Genomic DNA, 12,348 nt, shown 5'->3' with positions numbered 1-12,348 from the left:
TTATTACAGTGGAAACATCCATTGTTAAGAGAGTATAGTTGAAGTTCCACGTAACAACATCAGATCATAGCTTTTAATAATTTCTCAACCACTAAGCTTATAGTAAAGTCGTGAAACAAGACCCCTTCCTGTATTCCAATCACAGAGGCAGTCAGTAGCAAAGGATGATGGCCAAGGGGTTGGGGATTGGGGGAGAAACCAGTGGTTGCAATTAGAAGGACAATAAAACAATTAAAGAGATAAGGCATATATAAGAGATGTGCCTAAACCAGGAAATTCCCTCTCAAGGAATGTTTATTAACCTAGTTATTCCCATCTTACAAAGAGTTGTTATTGATGCCACTAGACCTATATGTTCCAGCAGTCACAGTAACAATACTATTAAAACAAATACTATGTAGAATGCATAAGTTTGACATACTAAAATCAACTGTGATTTAGATAGAACTCATACAGTGCTCTGAAACACAAGACCAAAATCTGTCAGAGTCCTTAAAAAAAAAATCTACCTTTTACATAACATTTTGCACTTTACAAAATACTATTAAAAAAACACTAAATATATCATTTGAAACAATATTTGCAGTATTGATTCATTCAGCCAAAATATTCTGTAATTTCAAATGCAAATTATAATATTTAATATGTATATTTTATTACTGCTTACTTTGTTAAATGTGTGAAATGAAAAACTGGGCCAAGCAAACACGAATAAAATTGGATAAAGTTAAACATTTGCCATGGTTCGAAGGTTAACTCTGGTTGATATTGCAACTTTCATAATTGAGGACCACTAATAAATACATATAAAACATAGTGCTATTGTAGGGATCCAAAGAAATATACCACTTAAAGTAAATCCCCTTTTTCTTCCCACCACTACCATGCAACAATAAATGGTATTTGTGCTTTACTTTATACTTTAAATCAAATGAAATTAGAAAGAGTAAAGATGAAAAGTAAAAATATTCTTGCAATATAAAGATCTATGTCAAGAATTCCATTGAATGGAATTCATTCAAAATAATAATTGCAAATGTATACACAGTATTCCTGAAAAGATTACTAGTAAACAGAATGCCAGTTCTGAACAAGGGCAAAGAATGTTAGACAGCTATCATTTAAATATGGCAGAAAAATTGCAATCCTATTCTATGCTACTTGCTGCACATTCTATTTTTAAAATTCTAGAGCAAAGATGAGAAATTTATTACAGGAAGACAAAAATCTTTTTTATAAGGAGAGGTTTTTACCACTAAAAATATTTAATGATTAACTGCCTCCAGGATAAGTGGGACCAGGCCAGATGTAAAGCCGAATTAATGACAGGCTAAGTAGAAATGTGTTTTCCTTACTCAAGTATTTTTAAATAAATCTTAAAATACTATTTTTAAAAATTCATAACTACAACTGAATTATAAGGGGAGCATTACAGCTTGCTAGCTTTTAGGAGTTTTGGCTTGTGTAATGAACGCTGTGTTCAGCGTTTGTAATGAATTGGGGGGGATGGTTCAGGAAGGGTTGCTACATTGATGTTAAATATTACTTCTTCTGGCGGCGGACTCGGCCCAGTGGTTAGGGTGTCCGTCTACCACATGGGAGGTCCGCGGTTCAAACCCCGGGCCTCCTTGACCCGTGTGCAGCTGGACCACGGGCAGGGCTGATGTGCGCAAGGAGTGCCCTGCCACAAAGGGGTTCTGCCCCCCATAAGGAGAGCCACCCAGAGTGAAAGAAAGTGCAGCCTGCCCAGGAATGGCACCGCACACACGGAGAGTTGACGCAGCAAGATGATGCAACAAAAAGAAACAGATTCCTGTGCTACTAACAACAAAAGAAGCGGACAAAAAAACCAACACACAGCAAATGGACACAGAGAACAGACAACTGGGGGAGAGGGGGAGAGAAATAAATTAAAAAAGAATTTTAATGTGGTAACATTTATACAATCTAAATTTTCCCATTTTATCATTTTCCAGTTTACAATTCAGTGGCATTAATTACATTCAGAATATTATGCTACTATCACCACCATCCATTACCAAAACTTTTCCATCACCCCAAAGAGAAACACTGTATCAATTAACCAATAACTTACCATCCCCACCCCCAACCTCTGATCTATTTTCTGACTCTAAGCAATCCAATTTCAAAATGCAAGTAATTGATTCTGATCAGTTGAGACTACTACAACTGGGTATGGTTTAAATAACTGTTAGAAATGAGATACAAAGAAAATAGAGAAAAGAGCCATTTAAGTTAAAGAAACAGCAGGATCCAAAAGATCATTAATGATATATGCTGCCTTCATTCCATCAGCTGTATAGACTAAAGTAGAAGGAAAACTGACATACCAAATTATGAACAAAAAATAAAAATAAAAATAAGGGGAAATGTAACTGCAAGAGACAAAGAAGTCAGGAATGGCCAACCTTATTGCAGAATACTGGCCACAGAATAAATCTGAACCTCAGTTTCATCATGGGTAAAATAAGGAGGTTAAATAAGATCAGTAATTCTCCTTCTCCAGGTGGGGGGCCTATCACAATCACACGGAAATCATCTCTCCCACCCAAAAAACTACAGAAACAGCTCTGCTCACCTGGATTTGCTGATATGCCTTAACAGGGAGGAATGTTTTACGTGGTGAGTCACTAGCACTATTCTCAGTGTGCCTATCAGGGATATTGGGATGGAAGATAAATCAATATCTTAGATCTGCATTGTCCAATATGGAGGCCACTATCTCATGTGGTTACTTATCAACTGAAATGTGGCTAGTCGGAATTGAGGTGTGTTGTCAGCATATAATATATACCAGATTTCAAAGACTTAATTAAAAACAATATATATATATATAGTCAATAATTTTATATTGATTACATGTTGAAATATTCTGATATATTGGATTGAATCAAATATATTATTAAAATTAATTTCACCTTTTTATTTTTACTTTTTTATTGTGGCTACTAGAAAATTTAAAATTACATAAGTGGCTCACACTATATTTCTTCTGGATAGCACTGATCTAGATGAATTTTTACATTCTCTCTGGTGCTAACATGCAATAATTCTATTCAATCATGACTCTACAGCTTTTTGAAGAATAACATGAAAATCTAAAAAAAAGAAAATATTCCAAATGTAAAAGATTGACACTAAATACCAAACTGACAGTAAATACCACCAAATACAAAAGAAAAACACTGTAACCACCATCATTAATTTTAAGTAATTGAAATTGAAATTTGTTACTTAAAAGTACTCACACTGACAATGAAAAAGAAAAGTTCATGCCCAAATTGAAATATTTCAAGTTCTTCAATTAGTGTCTATCATAGTTTGAAAAAAAAATAGATATTTGTTTTAGAAGCTGCTCATTGGCATAGGAAAAAAAAATGTCCCCCAATTAAAAATGACAATGTCATTTTCCCAAGAAGTAATTAAAGCATAGTTGGCAATTTAACATGGGGAACTTTTTTACAATATGTAATTTACAGAACACAAGCAGTTCAATTTTAGTTATATGAGGTAATAGCATTAAACTACATTACACATTATGAATGAAAGATGAGTACTTTAGAAAACAGGATAATGGCACAGAGAGACATTTAAGTGCTATGGAGGAAGCAGTGTAAGGATTTAGGGAATGACACTTTTCAAATTCTTTCACCATGAATAAAATCCTCAGTTTTGGAGTCAGGCAGACTTGTATTAAATCTAGTTTGCCTAATTCCAAATCCCATGTCCTTAAGCATTTCATATATCTTCATATATGTACATGATGATGATTATGTACTTGTATATAAACACACACACACATACAAAATCTTTACCCTCTGACCAAATTACTAAAATCAATCATTTAAAAACTGCTTCCTTACAAAGTAATATTGATCACATATTTCCCCAAGATATATCTACATCGTTTTACTCTGCTTATATTTTATTTTCTTTATAACTCCTTCCTTAAAATTGATCTAAAATACTTGCAAAATCTGAAACTATGGATATAAAAGTAGGTATACTATGGAATTTTTAGGCTTTTTACCTAATTAACAAATGAGAATTACATATAGCTAAGATTCAAATATATGGCAAAAAAATGTGATGATCACATTAGAATCCAAATTTTCTGGCAGGAAAACTACCTTCTCTGATAGCATATTCAAATACTGACTCAGGAAATTCATTACAATTCTGCATAGGCTTAGTCCAATATTAGAAACATGCCTCTCGGCTCATTTATAAAAGAATTTCTTATGCAGCATCTCAGCTGCACAGGTTTCCACACAGAAATGAGCAGGTAAAAATGGTTAGAGCTTCATAATGAGTCAACATTAACATAACTACTTTCCATTTCATCTATTATAGTGCACTGTTTGACTCTCTCATTTCTTTTCATTTCAATCATTCCTTTAGAACACCCACAAGGCCCTGTTAAGGAAATGAGACTATAGAGGCTGAGCTATAGAAAGTGAGGTGAGCTAAATAGTTCAGTAATTTTCCCTTAGAAAATTTCAATCAAATGTTTCACACTACGATAAATGGTGTAATTTCGTACTCTAATACAATAGTTCTTTACATCTCTTAAAACAAGATATACAATTGGATAATGACATAAGAGTGATTTACTTTGACATCACAAAATATGACTATAAAATAACTATGCTTTTCAGTTTTTTGACAAACAGTACTTAATCTTCCAAAGGTGGTCTATCATAGTTATCTCAGAATACATGCTTACTATAATTTTGCTGCCACTACTGAAAACATTTATGAACATCCAGTTTTGCAATTACCTTCAGGGACAGTTTGCCACCCAAACAATAAAACATGTGTCATTGCTTTATATTTTAGGGCCAGAATTTGGTCAATTTACTCACCTAACTTATTCATCAAATTTAATGCAGAAAAGTCTGAGTATTTGCAAAGATTATTTCTACTCTCAGAAGATGAAGATTTACTACCATTAAGGATATCTAAGAGAGGCACTACTTATATGACCAAAATAACTCATTAGGCAACTTACTTAAATTGAGTCAGAATCTCCCAACCTGAAAAATGAAGTTTATAATATCGACTCTCCAGCACATAATGAAAATATCTGGTAACTAAGATGATATCTGTAAAAGTGCCTACTATGGTACCTGATAAGAAGTAAGGGATCAATACATGGATATACAGTATTTACACTGTGGGAAACAAATTCTAGAAACCACACATGAAAAATCCAAGTATGCTAAAATAGTTCTGATATGCTGACAATATGCTAAAAGTCCTGCTCCATTTTAACTACAGAATTATCCTATTTAATACAATATATATGTTCCTGAAAAGGATAAGAATTATTTTGTTATAAACAAAATCCAAGACACCTTTTGACATACAATCATACAATCAACATTTTCAAACACCTGCTATGTCTAGGCACTATGCTAGGCACAAAAGAGAAATAAAATAGATTCTGTCCTTGAGGATTTGCCTTGCCTAAATTGTCACTTTACTTTGACATTAACTTGATCAACCAGGAGGCTTGAAGTTTCTTGGTTGATCTCTCAGCTCCATACACACACACACACTTAACACACTAAGGGACTAATAAGACGTAAACATGTTCATCCATAAAACAATTTAAAAAGCTCCTTTGGGAAGTGTTCACTGCCAAGCATGACTTATCATGCAGATTATTCATATTCATATTTCAAGAAACAAAAACACCTTTACTTAATAATCACATTACAAAATATCTAGTATCTAAAAAGTCAGTGCCAGTTTTCCCACTGAAATCATTTTACTTGAAGTATACAAGGAAAAAGATATTTTACTCGAAAATTTTACCATTATTTTAGATAGAACGTCTCTAATATTTAAATAAATCTGTGCTGCTTTAGAATGAAGTTAATCAAGTACCCAAAATTGGGGGTTGAGAAAAACAGAGCCATCATGCAAAATAATATTTTGCAGCTCTTTTTTCTATTTTGTAATGAGTATATATCATTGGTCTAGGTCAGCCTGCTTACTTAGCCTATCAGAAAAAAGAAGAACCTTTAGTTATTAATTATATACATTAAATTATGTAAAACCCCGGACTGTTTTGCTAATAAACTAGATTATAATTAGCTATATAATTATATGGAAATCAATATGTCTTTGGGAACAGTTTTTTTTTTATATTTATTTACTATTATTATTTTTAAATTACATTAAAAAATATATATGAGGTCCCATTCAACCCCACCGCCCCCGCCCCCCACTCCCCCCACAGCAACACTCTCTCCCATCATCGTGATACATCCATTGCACCTGGTAAGTTCATCTCTGAGCATCACTGCACCCCATAGTCAATGGTCCACATCATAGCCCAGATTCTCTCACGTTCCATCCAGTGGGCCCTGGGGGGATCTACAGTGTCCCGTAATTGTCCGTGAAGCACTATCCAGGACAACTCCACGTCCCGAAAACGCCTCCACATCTCATCTCTTCCTCCCGTTCCCCACACCCAGCAGCCCCCATGGCTACCGTGGGAACAGTTTTTTATCAAGAGAAAATTCATTCTACAACCAAACAGCATTTTATTAGTACCTTGAACTTTAGATAAAAGTCCTACACATTATTAGATTATCAACTCCTATAAGGCAGAACTTTAGGAATAAATCTCTGCCTAATTTCCAAGGCTATTAATACCACTGTGATTAAGACTCCATCTTTGACAACAGTGGTATAATTGCAAAAACTTGTGTGATGTCACCTCTCTTAATTGGGCAGCTCCATCCCTGATTTCCAACAGAAAGAACTTGTTTTATCATAGTTAAGTAGATGGCTGCATTTGTAATTAAATAGCATTGTTGTTGTTGTTTTAACTTCACAGTTATTTTAATCTGCACGTATTCCAGAGAAACTTCCTACCTCCCTCCTAGCTACCCTTCAATAGACTCTTACTTCGTTCTTGGGTCCCCAAATTGGGCCCCAAGGAGCTATCAGGGAAAGGTGGCTAGGCCTTCAGCCAGAAAACTAAGATCAGCCCAGGGGGGTTGCCTGTCTCTGCCCAGGGCCAAGGTCTCGAAAGCAGCTTCCTGACCCTAAGTAGATGACTGTAAGTGGGGGCTGAGGGCCAGCAGCCTTGGGAGGTAGCCCAGAGCCATGGAGGTCACAGGGATCGGCCTCAACCAGGCCCCAGATTCCTCAGAGGCACAGAGCTGGACTCCAGGGCCAAGGGAAGAGACAGACCAGAGAGGTAGGCCTGGGCAAACAGCAGCTTCCACTGTGTCATGGGGAACAAGGTATGACGGGACCATTTACACTGCCAAGAACCTGCGGAAGTACTACAGACAGTACAAGGCAAAGGACAGGAGTCTGAGGAGCAGGGTGAAGCCAGCCAGGCCTAGCATTGTGGTCAGGGGAGAGAAGGACAGGTACTTTGTTGGAAACTGAGGCAGGCACAGTGGCGTCTCAAGGAGAGATGTGCTGTCTCCATGACTATGCTTGCAATCTAAGGAATGTGGTGATTGGGAGTTCCCGGCAAATGGGATGAGGCTGTTAAAGGCTGAAAGACAAGATGAGCTCATACCTTTTGTAATGAATAGAACACTTAGACTTTGTACCTTGAGATAAGATTTTTTTAAATTCCTTAGACTATAGGTAATGCTAATAGTTAATACGTGTGGTTGCTTGATGAGTGTTGCTGCTTGGTGACTTGTAGGCTGTGTTTATGCTTAATGGCACTGTAGGCTACAGTGTGGTCCTGCTTGTAGACACGTACACTAGGGTATATAAAGAGCCCCTTGTAAACAATAACGTTGCATGATGAACTTGAGGCTTCAATGCTCGCAGATCCCCTGATCCCAGTCTTTCATTCCGGATACCCTCCCGGCCCAAGACTCCGACAGTACTTGATCTCTAAGCTCCATACACAGCATCAGAAGCAGTAGGGGCAGAAGCCGATTGCCTATTTCCAGCCTGGAGGGGCCTAGTTCTGACCCCAGAGGGCAGTGATTAAAGAGGGGTGGACTTATCCATGTGGACACTTGGTGGTAGAAAATGCAGTTGGGAGGGAGGTGAAGTATGCCCTGGGTCTGGATATCATCTATAAGTTTCCCTTGGTAGTTGAGTCACACCTGCTGTTCACAGCCTTGGGAAACTGGGTCCATTCCAAGGAGCCAATGGCATCATGGAGCCAGGCCCTGGCCACCTGCTCTGAATTGTTGAAGAATTTCAGCCAGAACAATAGCAGATCCTGTGGTGAGTCCAGTGGCAGCACAGCTGCTGGGAGCCCTGTGCCATATTTTGGCTGGGCAGCTTGACCTCTATGTCTCAGGCTGGGGGCCTTGGCATCTAAGGCCACCTCTCTGATTTTGTCAGGGCCTGCCATGGTTTTGCTGGGCTGGGCTGTGCTGTTGTCAGGGTTCCTGATGGCTGGGGCAGTGTGTCAGCCATCTCGGCGGTAAGTGTTGAGACGCAAGCAAGGGCCAGCACCAGAAGGCAGGCAAGCACCACAAAACAGACAGTCATCTCATCACCCACCCCTTCGATCAGAGTCATGACACCTGCCTTGCCTGTTGTGCTACCAAGCTGGAGAGGAAAAAAGAATTCATAAGGGGCTGTCTCTCTGGTCAAGGGTCCTCTGAAAGCATCAGCCATCTGACTCCACCCCACCAGAAATCTCCCACAGCCTTAATTTCTCTGCCCCCACTTACCCAACTGTATTAGTTGGCCAAACGGATGCTGATGCAAAATATCAAAAATCTATTGGCTTCTATAAAGGGTAATTATTTGGGGTAGAAGCTTACAGTTACCAGACAATAAAGTGTAAGTTACTTCCCTCACCAAAGTCTGTTGCCACATGTTGGAGCAAAATGGCTGCCGACATCGCCAAGAGTTCACGCTTCCTGTGTTCCTCTCTTCCTGGGGCTTGGGTTCTCCAGGCTCAGCTGTTCTGCTCTCTGTGTGTTTGTTCACAGGGCTCCAGCCAGCTCAAAACTCCAACCTCCCTTCTCTGCAGTGCAGTTTCTCTGTGAGTCCACACCCACAAGGGGGCAGGGATACAACATCCTACTGAAGTGGCCCAATCAAAGATCCAATCATTATTTAATCCAGTAAAAGTGAAGCCTCTGAATCCAATATAATGTAATATGCCCAGAGGAGTAAACCAGTTTACAAACATAATCCAAAATTTCTTTTTGGAATTCATCAATAATATCAAACTGCTACAACAACCAAGCCTCAACCCAAGGCACAGATTGCTCCAACTCTGTCATCCCAAAACTTGTGCCCACGTGTTGCTTCTTACCACAAAATCCCAAATCCTAACTTTCAGTAACATGTTTTCTGAGTTTTTAACCAGCTCTCTAATTCACCCAAAAAGCATCCCTTGACATTCTAAGCAACCTCTCCCCTAAATCCAACATCCATTAAACCTCCATCACACAAAGCTTATCTACTATTCTGTCTACTTCATCTCAAAGTTTTTCTATTCCTTTTCTTTCCCACCCTCCAAAGCTTATGTACTCCTCCATTGCTAAAGTTTCTCCAAAGAGGATTTTAAAAATGCATCTATGTGTCCCTTGCCTCTACCTCCATGTTGCCATTTACCCAAACCCCACCCATCTAGCATAGATGTTTCCTAAGGTTTCACCTACAACAAACTCTTCCTCCCTTGGGCAATCCAGAGCCTCCATGAGAGGCCAACCCCCATCCAATTCAGCCCCCTCCTTGTCTCCTCAAACACCACTCCACAGCAGCCAACTCATAAGCATCTCTCTTAACCCAGGCCTCAGCCAGAGCCCAGATCCCACCCCAGGTATCAGATACTTTATCCTCTCTAGCACCAGCATTCTTTCTGATAAAAGAAAATTGCTACATTAAAAATACTTTTGAGCGGAGCAGATGCAGACCAAATGGTTGAGTGCCCACTATGCAGGTATGAGGTTCTGGGTTCAATCGGTGGTACCTCCAAAAAAAAAAAAACTTTTGAAAATAAAATCTAAACATATCCTGGAAAGATAACATACTTCCAAGACAACAAATATTTAAAGTTTATAAACTATAGAAATATCTCCTTCTGATTTGGCATTAGGGCTTATGGCGTAGATGGTTGATGAACTGTGATTAGAAAATGCCCCTTACTGCTTCTCCTTTAGAAAGGTCTTTAAAACCCACAAACATGGATTCCTGATCCAACTCAAGAATTTTTATGTGTTTTAATGTCCCCCAGGGATTGTGGATATTGTTGCTGTTATTGTAGTTGTTATCTGTATTACTGTTATTCCATTATTTCCTAGCACACACTTTCTGAATGTTTCCTCATTATTCCTTGAAAACTACACTTCTTTAACTCCATGGTCGTAGTTCTTCTCCCAAGAACATCCTTTAAAGTCCAATTCAATTCTCCTCTACTCCATGAAGTCTTTGCTACTGCTGAAGAGGTAGTATAACATAGCAGTTAAAAAGTTGCCTCTGTGTTATACAGCCCCAAGCTTTGTCCAATCCATTCAAAGCATACACTCAGGGGCTCACGTTTTCATCACAGAGTTGTGCTGTCATCACTTCAGGTAATTTCAGAACATTTTCATTATTCTAAAAGGAAAAATCCCATACTCCTATACACCCCCAAACCTTAGAATTCATAGTATCTTCATTGCATTTTGATGCAAAAAATATTACAATATTACTGTTAGCTATAGTCCATAAGTAACATTAGTTATATTGGGATTTTATATAGGGAAAACTCGTTCACTGTTGCTGAGAATGTAGAATGGTTCAGCCTCTGTGGAAGACAGTTCAGCAGTTTCTCAGAAAGCTAAATATAGATCTGCTGTATGATCCAGAAATCCTGATACTAAGAAAATACTCAGAAAAATGAAAGCAGAGATGCAAACAGATATCTGCAGACTGATTTTCATAGCAGTATTATTCATAACTGCTAAAAAATGGAAACAACCCAAGTGTCCCTCATCCAATGCATGGATAAAGATAATGCCGTACATACATAAAATGGAATAGTATTCGGCTGTAAGAAGAAATGAAATCAGGATGCATATGACAACATGGATGAACCTTAAGAACATTATGTTGAGTGAAATAAGCCAGACACAAAAGGACAAATATTGTATGGTCTCATTAGCATGAACTAAATATAATGAGTAAATTCATGGAGATGAACTCTAGAATATGGTTTGAGAATGAGAGCTGATGTTTAATGTATGCAGAATTTTTATTAAGGTTTATTGTAAACATGTTGAAATAAATAGCTGATGATAACACAGTATAAGCAGCAGAACTACCACTGATCTATAAATGTGATTGTGGCTAAAAGTAGTAGTGTGTGGATGTCAATGTCAACTGAAAGAAAGCTAGAGAATAATCTAGGGAATGTATAACATAGTGATTTTGGTGTTGGATGAAACTGTGGTTAATAGTATAAATATAAGAATGTTCTTCTTTTACAAAGCATTAAGAATATGGTGATACATGGGGAAATTACAACTAATGCAACTTATGGACGATAGTTAACAGTAATATCGTAATACTTTTTCAAGAAGATATATCAATTCTAAGGGGCAACAATAGGGGCTTATAAGGAGCATGAGAAACACTGAATGTACACTTTGAACAGATTACGCAAAGCATGGAACTGTATAACAAATTGGTGTAAGATGGACTATGGTTAACACAACAAATATGAAAAGTTCTCTCAAACACAATAACAAATATGTAATACTAATAGAGGATGTTAATAATGGAGGGAAAATACACCAAATGTAAGATATGGACTATAGTTAGTAGTAATATTTTGACAATGCTCTGTCATAGTTTGTAACAAATGTTTCACAACAATGCAAGGTGCTGGTGGAAGAGTATTATATGGGGGCCCTGTATGATAATAAGCATGTTTTATATGAATGATATACGTCAATAAAATTTTATATTTAAAAAAGTGCCTCTGACGTCAGAAGACTCCCTCATAGTTCTGATCCTGACAAGCTATATGCCCTTGGACATATTACTTAACCTATCTCAGGAGATCAAACAGCAAATCATTAACTTGTTTGAAATCAAGATATTATATACTTCTTTCTGTATTTACCACACCTCATTGCATTGTTAAATAAATAAGAGATGCTCAATAAACTACTGATTAACTTGTAGGTTTCTGTCTCTTTCCAGCATGCAATCCAGAGTATAAAATAAATCTTCACAAATCATGACTTAATGTTTTAAATTTTAATATCCATTAAGAATTCCATTTCTACAAATATGATAAAAATATAAGCAAAGTTTACCAAACATGTCATCTTTTCTTGATAAGACAGGTTAAATTTTAAAGAGGGCTTCTATTTATATTAAATA

At 37.4% G+C, this 12,348-nt stretch overlaps 1 protein-coding gene and 1 pseudogene across 10 annotated transcripts in view; both read right to left on the bottom strand.

The window, feature by feature from the left end:
• Positions 1-12,348, bottom strand: part of DIAPH2 (diaphanous related formin 2) — a 1,008,307-nt gene that overhangs the window by 796,220 nt on the left and 199,739 nt on the right. The window lies entirely within an intron of this gene.
• Positions 7,043-8,541, bottom strand: LOC105744537 (transmembrane and ubiquitin-like domain-containing protein 1; annotated as a pseudogene).

Source organism: Dasypus novemcinctus, chromosome X (genome assembly GCF_030445035.2).
Source record: "Dasypus novemcinctus isolate mDasNov1 chromosome X, mDasNov1.1.hap2, whole genome shotgun sequence".
Lineage (NCBI taxonomy): Eukaryota > Metazoa > Chordata > Mammalia > Cingulata > Dasypodidae > Dasypus > Dasypus novemcinctus.
The sequence above is the reverse complement of the archived record's forward strand: the minus strand, read 5'-3'. Positions and strand labels throughout refer to the sequence as shown.